The sequence below is a fragment of the Palaemon carinicauda genome, chromosome 19 (assembly GCF_036898095.1).
Source record: "Palaemon carinicauda isolate YSFRI2023 chromosome 19, ASM3689809v2, whole genome shotgun sequence".
In the NCBI taxonomy this organism is placed as follows: Eukaryota; Metazoa; Arthropoda; class Malacostraca; order Decapoda; family Palaemonidae; genus Palaemon; species Palaemon carinicauda.
In genome coordinates, this window is record NC_090743.1 from 98,205,740 (window position 1) to 98,216,224 (window position 10,485).

Genomic DNA, 10,485 nt, shown 5'->3' on the forward strand with positions numbered 1-10,485 from the left:
TTTGATGAACTGAAAAATTTTGATTGGGTCCTTCTTCAGAGTAATTCAATATGTTGGTCTCAGGTTCAGGAAGCAGTGAACTTTATTCAATGGATAAGACCTGATTTAGAAATAGATGATAAATAACTTTTTGACGAAATTACATGGGTGAAAAATTTCTTGACCGATGAAAAGATGTAACAGTGGAAAGTAAGTGATGTCGAGGTGGATAGAAAATGGGTAGATATTTTCTGCTATTTTGATAATAAATCATTCCTTTCAGAAACATAACAAAAGATATTGAATTTTGTCTTAGTCTACCTGGTTCCAATACTCCTACAGATAGTGTTCTTCCTGATGAACAACATCTGGACACCAGTTACAAGTATCTACTTTGAAGTCTGCACTAATAGTGAAATGTAACTTCGACTTGAATTTCAGTGAATTTAATGAATATTTGGAAACTTGCCCATCGCTCCTAAAGAAACTCAAATCAAGTAAAAAATACATCAAGGAATGATATAAGATTTTGTTTCCTCTTTTTATGTAATGTGTACAAATTTCCTTAAGAATTGAAGAATAATTTTCTGTTTAAAATGTAAGCAATAATTTTTGAATAAAAACACTGTAATTGATAGCCGTTCTGAATTATCATAGTTTGTTATTGAATATACTTAGTTAAGATAGAATAACTCTAATAATGTACTAAAGAATTTTGTATTTTTTTCCTCTCTTTGTGTGACAATCTTAACAATTTTACCTAATAGAATAGATAACAATTTTTATTTAAAATGTCAGTAGTAATGTCTGAATAAAAGCACAGTAAATAGAAGACCTTTTATCAGAGCCTGTTTTTGAGAATATTTATTTATTAAACTTAAGCATTTATGCCATGATGACTCAATATGAGTGCAAATGCACATAGTTATATACTTCTGTCCCCCTTTGGCTGTTCAAATAAATGGTCACCCTACTCATACCAAAGAAACAGATTCTTTTAAACTACTACAGATCCGTTATAGACAAGCCCTAGAAATAATTAATATCCAAGGTCCCATACATCAACTCTTAGATTACATTCATAATATACAAGAACGGAACAAAATAGAATCTGTTGAACTTATTAATTCAACCTTGGAGGCTCTTTTAGATAAATGTGAAGACTACTTTAAAGACCCTGCAAAATTTTGGAATATGATCAGAAAACTGTTAGGCTCAGCATCTCAACCTATAGCATACATCACCCCTAAAAACGAAAATATCTATTCATCCCAAGATCAGCAAGTGATCTTCAGAGACTTCTGGTCCAATATCTTTAAAATAAACACAATAGAAAATATAAGGTTTGACCAACAACACGAGCAGCACGTCACTGAGACAATCCGTGAACATCCTGATCATATACCTTATGATATAGTAGATCTTGGGAGGCTTGACGAAGTTGACCCTTTTCTCAAACCTATCCAACTTCAAGATATAATCAAAATAATTAGAAGTTTTAAAAACAAAGCTCCAGGCCACTCTAAAGTCAATAAACATATCCTTAAAAACTTACCAAATTCAATGATCGCCTTTGCAACATCTTCAATGAAACTCTGATTATGTGATATTGGCCTGAATATTTCAAAAGAGCATTACTTCCCTTTGTAGGGAAAAAGGGCAAAGATCTCACCTCAGTTTCTAATTATAGAACAATATCCTTATTAGAGACTCCCGGGAAGATTATTGAAATAATTATTAAATAAAGATTTGATGATTTTCTTGAGGAAAATTTACTTACAAATAAAAACATATATGGATTTACAAGGGGCAAAGGGACCCAACTTGCATTAGCCCGACTTCATGAATTCATTGACGTCAAGTCAAGTCTTAGAGGTACCTGTAACTTAATTTCTAGAGATGTCAGCCGAGCTTTCGATAAGGTATGGCATGAGGGTCTTAAATACAAGTTGATAGAAGCACAATTACCAAATTTAGCAACCAGATTATTATGCAACTTTCTTGACAATCGAGTGGCCATGAACAAGATAAAAGAGTTTATAGGACCAGAGTTTCCGCTATTTTCTGGAGTTGCTCAGGGTAGTGTTCTCTCCCCTTCACTTTATAACTTTTACATCAAAGATACCCCTCCTCCTTTTCAAGGTTGTCCACAAATCATGTTTGCAGATGTCCACACCCAAGTAATAACTATCCTTAATAAAAATAAACGAATGTTACAGGTAAAGACGGTCAGGGAGATACAAAAAAAAAAAATCATAACTACGAAAAGAAATGGAAAATAACAAGAAATATGAACAAATTTCAGCTCCTCTGAATTTCAGTTCGCAATCCTGCAGAAATTATAGTAGACAATGTAAGAATTCCATTTAAACAGAAGACAACAATACTTGGGTGTAACTTCCAAAATTCTGGCATCCTTCCTCTTGTTAAGGTGAGAGTAACTGCTTCTAAGGTAACTCAATAAATTAAAATGGTTTCAAAATCCGTCAACTAAAACCCATCTTCGTTTATATAAATTATTAGTTAGACCTCAGTTAAAATACCCCACTATAATAATTGGAATACTCAGCAAAACTTCACTAAATAAAATGCAGGCAATACAAAATAGGGCTTTGAGGAGAGCCTATAAAGAGAGCCCTCCCTATCACAATAAGCTACGGGAATTGCATCAGTATTCTAAATTTGAGCTTCTTAATTGTCAGGTTCCACAGGCTTGGCCAGAAAACCCGGGACAAACTTGCTTTAGATGATGACGTTCTTTGCACCCTAACTAGAAATCTCACGATCGAACATGCTCGTGATCATAACTGGTGGAGGAGACTGGAGCCTAAGATCAATTGTGATCCTCCGAGGCCCAGATATATAACATCTGATTTCAAAAAAAAAGAAAAAAAGAAAAAAAAATCATCATTAATTATCATTTCAACAGTTAATTTGATATTTCATTAAAACATCATAATTTTTCAACAATCATACCCTTTTTAAACCATCAAAATAGGTGTCAGAAAAGCAGACTCCTGTAGCAAGGGCTAGACATTGAACCAAAAAACATTTCCTCTCACTGCCTGTCTTTTCTTTTCTCAAACTGCTTCTAATACTATCTAACATCGCATGAGGGTCTGCCCCTCTCTTTTATTCTTTCTCCCTTTTTTCTTATCTTTTCCATCCCGAGTACCTGCCCTCGGGCTATAAACTGAATTGTATCTAGGGGTACTTTTCCTTTCCCCATATTCCCAACTTCCCTATCGTTATCCTTATCCTTATCCTTATTCTTATCCTAATCCTTAACGTATTGTATCCAGGGGTACTCTTCTTTCCTCATATTCCCCACTTCCCTATCCTTACCCTTATCCTTATTCTTATCCTTATCCTTATCCTTATATAGCAGTTTGTCGCCATATGTAACACAAGGAGCTTATGATGAATGTATTGCCCTTCAAGCATAAACTATCATTTAATGGTGCATTTTTCCTCCCATATATCGATGCAAAAGGTAAGGTTGGACACTGAATGTATATATGATTATAACTTGCAAAATGTGTACTTTATCAAAGTCCTAGATTATACATTGAAACAGTGCCTAATAGATTCTAAGGCCACTTCGAGAGGTCCTTATTTTACTAATGAAAGTGCAAACTTGTACCTCTAGTAATAAAAATCCCATTAAATGCCGAAAAAAGTAAGCCTCTTTTTCTGACCATCTCTCCATAAGGTATGAGAAAAATGTGACTGTTAACAATCCTAAAACAAAATTATACCATCCACCAATTTCCTTCTCCTCTCCTAGTTTAGTCCTAGCCATGGGTCCTTTTTTCGGAACCGTGTCTTTCAAATATTCTGTAAGTTATATTTGCAAAATTATATATACATGAAATACATAGCCTAACCTTAACTTGCATTTTGTAAATGAATAAGCAGCAAGCTATATATGTATGAAAAATAATATAGGTAGTCTAATGATCAATATGATTTATTATAGATCGATGAAAAAATCACTAAATGAATAATGTGTAAGCCATTATTGGATAATTTCTATAGTATCATGTGAACTTTCCGAAGTACCCAAACCACGTAGAGTTTTTTTTTTTTTATAGCTAATTAGTAGGGTGTGTTCGCAATAGATGGCGCTACTAAAGCAGATTTTTGTTTTTTCATTTTTTTTTAATTTATTTATTTATTTATTTATTTATTTTTTTTTTTTTATAGGCGGGCTTTCCTGTCTTCCCTTTACTCTCTTTGCGGGACAAACAAGAAAGCGTTAGCATAATGGCGGTATCATCCGTGCCCCGCCATCATTACCTTTTATTATTTGATTATTACATGACTCCACGCAATTAGCAATTCGACGCATGCAAAAATACAGTAGAAGCCTTACATAGGAGGTGGGAACTTTATGGAATACTCGAAGAGTTATGAAAGAAGGAGCAGCCAGACGACAATCACATTGAACATGCTCATCGAGGTGTGAAATACCCTAAACAAAGAAGATGAGAAATTATTCACGAAGAGTGAATGTGAACAACAAAACGTTTTAGATCATATTCTTGGAAAAGCGCAAAATTTTTCTCCTTACTGATTAAAACATTTTTATATATATATATATATATATATATATATATATATATATATATATATATATATATATATATATATATATATATATATATATATATATATATATATATATATTTGTTCAGCAAATTTTAGCATATACAGTTAGACACTTTTACTCATACAATGTCATCTAACGTTTAATTTAGTTATGAAACTTTGTTTTTATAATTTTTATTTATTACAACCGTTGTTTTGATGTTGTCATTATTACTTTATTCATTAGCTTATTATTATTATTATTATTATTATTATTATTATTATTATTATTATTATTATTATTATTATTATTATTGTTGTTGTTGTTGTCATTACGATTATTAAATGTTAATTGATTGTTATCATATACTGCACTTTGCACGTTTTCTCTCAGAATAAAACATAAGAGAAATGTCTTCGGACTTCAGCTTTCCACATATATGCGTATATAAAATGAGAAGTAATGAGTCAAGAAGACTACCCTCATGAAAATCTGATATTATAATCCTATACCCTATATGGCAACTATTGAATACTTCTCTTTCCAATATACTACTTAAAACTTGTATAAAAATACTCAACCAGTTCCGAACTGTTTGAATTTGAAAACGGGGTCAATTTCAGCATGAGCATCAAGGACAATCAAAGGATTTCTGTACAGCATTATAAGTTATAAGACAGAAATCACGTGGTTCAAGGCCCATGTTGAAGCTAAGTTGCACAGCAGAGTATAGTTTATTACTTCAACATCAATATTTGGAACTTTCGTCAAAAGACCTTCAAAATCTTAAGATATTATGGGAGTTATAGAAACTTAACAAGACTAACTAAGTCTTGAACTACCACAATCACATTTACCCAAGTGGAGTAATATTATTAACTCTCCAACACATGAACAAATAAAAGTACATCATCTTGCCGCTTCCCAAGAATAGCTGATAACTTCCGAGGTAAGAATTCAACAGAATTTATTTAAAAAAAAAAAAAAAAAAAAAAAAAAAAAAGTATATGTATTTTTTTTTACACCTTCAGAAGTATCTGGACTAGTTTCCTGATACTTCTTCAGAGGACTGATTTTTTGAGAGAGGTTTCTTTTTAAATTTTATAGGGAAAGTAATCGTAGGTTTACTTTCCCTATAAAATGTAGAGAGACCTCTCTCAATAAATCAGTCCTCTGAAGTATCACGAAACTAGTCAGGACTTAATCGTATATTTCGTATTTTCATTTTCCCTGTGGTTCTTCTGAATCTGAGCATCACGTTTTCCTGTGATTTCCACGCATATATATATATATATATATATATATATATATATATATATATATATATATATATATATATATATATATATATATATATATATATGGGTGTGTGTGTGTGTGTGTGTGTGTGTGTGTTTTTGTGTATATATGAAGAAACACTAAAAAGAGAAAAATATATTATATTCGAAGCATATTCTTATCAGAAATATGAAATATTTCATTTCGATTTTGATCATCGTTATTCTTTTTTTTATATACATAAAATATATATATTCATATAGACATATATAAATATATATATATATATATATATATATATATATATATATATATATATATATATATATATATATATATATATATATATATATATGTATATATGTTTCTGTGTATATATGAAGAAACACTAAAAAGAGGAAAAATATATTGTATTCGAAGCATATCCTTATCAGAAATATGAAATATTTCATTTCGATTTTGATCAATGTTATTCTTTTTTTTATATATATATTCATATATATATTCATATATATATATATATATATATATATATATATATATATATATATATATATATATATATATATATATATATATATATATATATATATATATATATGCAGAAGAACCACAGGGAAAATGAAAATACGAAATATACGATTAAGTCCTGACTAGTTTCCTGATACTTCTTCAGAGGACTGATTTTTTGAGAGAGGTTTATTTTTAAATTTTTTAGGGAAAGTAAACGTAGGTTTACTTTTCCTATAAAATGTAAAGAAACCTCTCTCAATAAATCAGTCCTCTGAAGAAGTATCACGAAACTAGTCAGTACTTAATCGTATATTTCGTATTTTCATTTTCCCTGTGGTTCTTCTGAATCTGAGCATCACGTTTTCCTGTGATTTTTACGCATATATATATATATATATATATATATATATATATATATATATATATATATATATATATATATATATATATATATATATATATACATATATATATATATATATATATATATATACATATATATATATATATATATATATATATATATATATATATATATATATATATATATATATATATATATATATATATATATATATATATATATATATATATGTATATATATATATATATATATATATATATATATATATATATATATATATATATATATATATATATATATATATGTGTGTGTGTGTGTGTGTGTGTGTGTGTGTGTGTGTTTGTGTGTATATATGAAGAAACACTAAAAAGAGGAAGAATATATTGTATTCGAAGCATATCCTTATCAGAAATATGAAATATTTCATTTCGATTTTGATCATCGTTATTCTTTTTTTTTTTTTTCTCAAAAAGGAATTATGTGAATATATAAGAAATTATGCATATTATGAAATATTTATCATAACTAATTTCATCACAGGTATTATTATCACAAAACCCTAATAGTAAAAGAGGAAATTAACTTTCATCACTAAACACCTTTTCTTATAAATATATTTCAATAGAATCAGCTAATATCTAATTGGTATTTTTTATATTACCTTTAAGCAATCCAATTATAAATCTAACCTTTTCGTGAAAGCATGATCTTTGAATGGCTAGTCTTAGTCAGCAAGTTACCAATCCAAGTGATCCTCATTAAAAGGATTCACCTCCATTAAAGCCTGCCAATCATATATTACAGGATATAGAGATTTCTGATTCTTTTCATCAAAACGATTTGCTGGATCTGACGGCTGAATAATTGGGTATTCTGGGGGAAGAGGCATTGAGGGATTTCGAGATAGAAGTTCTCGTAGATTTATAATAGTAAATACTTCTCTTTCCAGCTGTTATGTCAGGGTATGTCAAATTGGATAGATATTAAGAAAATTCGTTATTTATGAAATGTCCCGCCTATATCCATTTGCTCTCCACGACTGAAATCCAGTCTAATGAACAATAGCGAAGAAGGATTTATGGGTTTAATCTTCGTTGAAATCGACACACCTTCTTCGAGAAAAAACGACTGGATGAGTTATAGAAAACAGAATTATAAAGAGAATTGGAAACCTTGGAAATGAAAGAAACAAAGGCTGATGAACCTTTTATTAAGAGGAATTTCTATTTCGAATTTTCACAGGATCATTTAGAAAAACTGTAGCCGGACGTGTACTATGAAATAGACTTACCAAAAGGGCAACTGTTTTCTGCATAACAATTGAATATCTACCGTAATAGTGAGTATACAAAAGCTTGAAGAAGAAAAAGTATGTGTGAGGTTAGGTGATAACTGAGAAGCGAAGAGAATGCAATCAACTTGATTCCAACAGATCATGAATTTATTAAGAGAACGTCAAAAAATTCAAACATGATAAAGTATGAGGTAGCACGATAACACAGGTTGGTACATTAACAGTCTAATTGCTACTATACAAATAGATATCTCATCTGACCATGTGATTAAACTTCAAGATCTTGTACTAACATTACTCCTGATAAATCAAGATATGTTTTTATTACCCAAAGAACCTCCTGATTATTGTGATCGAATGCCTATTCATGTTGATAATGGAGATAGTCGTCCTGCATTAACTAATCCGTATCATGTACTTATTACCTATCATGCAGAAGTCTATTGACAATTACATGATCAAGGAATCAATTCTATATCATATTCTCCCTGGTAGTCTCTTATAGTAGATGTGAAAAGTGAAGATTTGTATTGAGAATTTTGCATAGATTACAGGTTTAATCAATAGGTTATTATTATTATTATTATTATTATTATTATTATTATTATTATTATTATTATTATTTTTATTATTATTATTATTATTATTATTATTATTATTATTATTATTATTATTATTATTATTCTTATTATTATTATTGTTGTTATTATAATTATTATTTTTATTACTCTTAATATTATTATTATTATTATTGTAATTACTATTAATTTTATTATTTTGGTTATTATTATTATTATTATTATTATTATTATTATTATTATTATTATTATTATTATTATTATTATTATCAGCAATCCATTTACATTAACATTTCATCTTTATCGGAAATTTGTCTATACTCATTTATGTACTACCAAATTTTATTTTCAGCTGTTTTCATAACATTGGCAAATTATGGAAGAGAGCTGTTACCATTCAACGAGCAGTTAGACGCGTTTTTATAATCAATCTACCATCTAATGACAATTAGATTTTGAATTTCTAAACGATCCCAATATCATTAAAAGCATTTTCTTGTTGACTTTCCAAGTGAAAAAGCGAATATTTTAGTACTTAAAAGCCCAAACAATGGATCTTCAATATATATATATATATATATATATATATATATATATATATATATATATATATATATATATATATATATATATATATATATATATATATATATATATGTATGTATATATATATATATATATATATATATATATATATATATATATATATATATATATATATATATATATATATATATAAATATATATATATATATATATATATATATATATATATATATATATATATATATATATATATATATATATATATATATATATATATATATATATATATATATATGAGAAAATGATTGTGACGATATTGATTCTATATGGTTGAGAGAATGAATATTTCTCGCGTAACACTCAACTCTCCCATAACTTTATTTTTCAGGATTGTAAATGGAAGATGGATAAATTTGTCAGTAGTATACCCAAACGGAAGACAGTTAATTAAAAAAAAAAAATGTGATAGACTGGCTTAATCATACACTGATGATTAGTATTTACAAGTGGATGAGACCAAATTTTTGTCTTTACTTGGGTTAGTTTTTGAGGAGTGGCAGTGAGGGTGTAGCTCAACCACAGTGTTTGTTATTATTTAAGATTCTTTCAAATCAAAAGTAAGAAGCCAGCAAAGCTCAAACTACTATACATGGATGATGTAAATATAATCCATGGTTTTTTTCCAGTTAACAGCAAATTAGTTTTTTGGTACTCAAGAAGGGGTTAAATCTATGGCAAGTATTGTTAACATTCTATTTAAAGCTTCACATATTGTCTCCCAGATTTATTCATTAACAACAAATATATAAACTTGATAGTTTTGATGAAGTACATAAGATAAACAATGCAATATAAGGTCAAATACAAATATCTCTCATCATGATAGAGATGATGCAATTAGAAATGAAATTATATCTGTGGAATCTTTACTTTACATTAGGCATTAAACGATTGTTGTTATTATATATGAATACCGTTAATGATATAGTAATTAAGGTTGTAGGGTGGCCAGGGCACCAGCCACTTGTTGAGATACTACCGCTAGAGAGGTATGGCGTCTTTTGACTGGCCAAACAGTACTACATTGGATGCTTCTCTCTGGTTACGGTTCTTTTTCCCTTTGCCTTCACACACACACACACCGAATAGTCTGGCCTATTGTCCACATATTCTCCTCTGTCCTCATACACCTGACAACAGTGAGATTCCTAAACAATTCTTCTTCTCTCAAGGGGTTAACTTCTGCACTGTAATTGTTCAGTGGCTAATTTCCTCTTGGTAAGGGTAGAAGAGACTCTTTAGCTATGCTAAGCAGCTCTTCTAGGCTAAGGACACTTCAAAA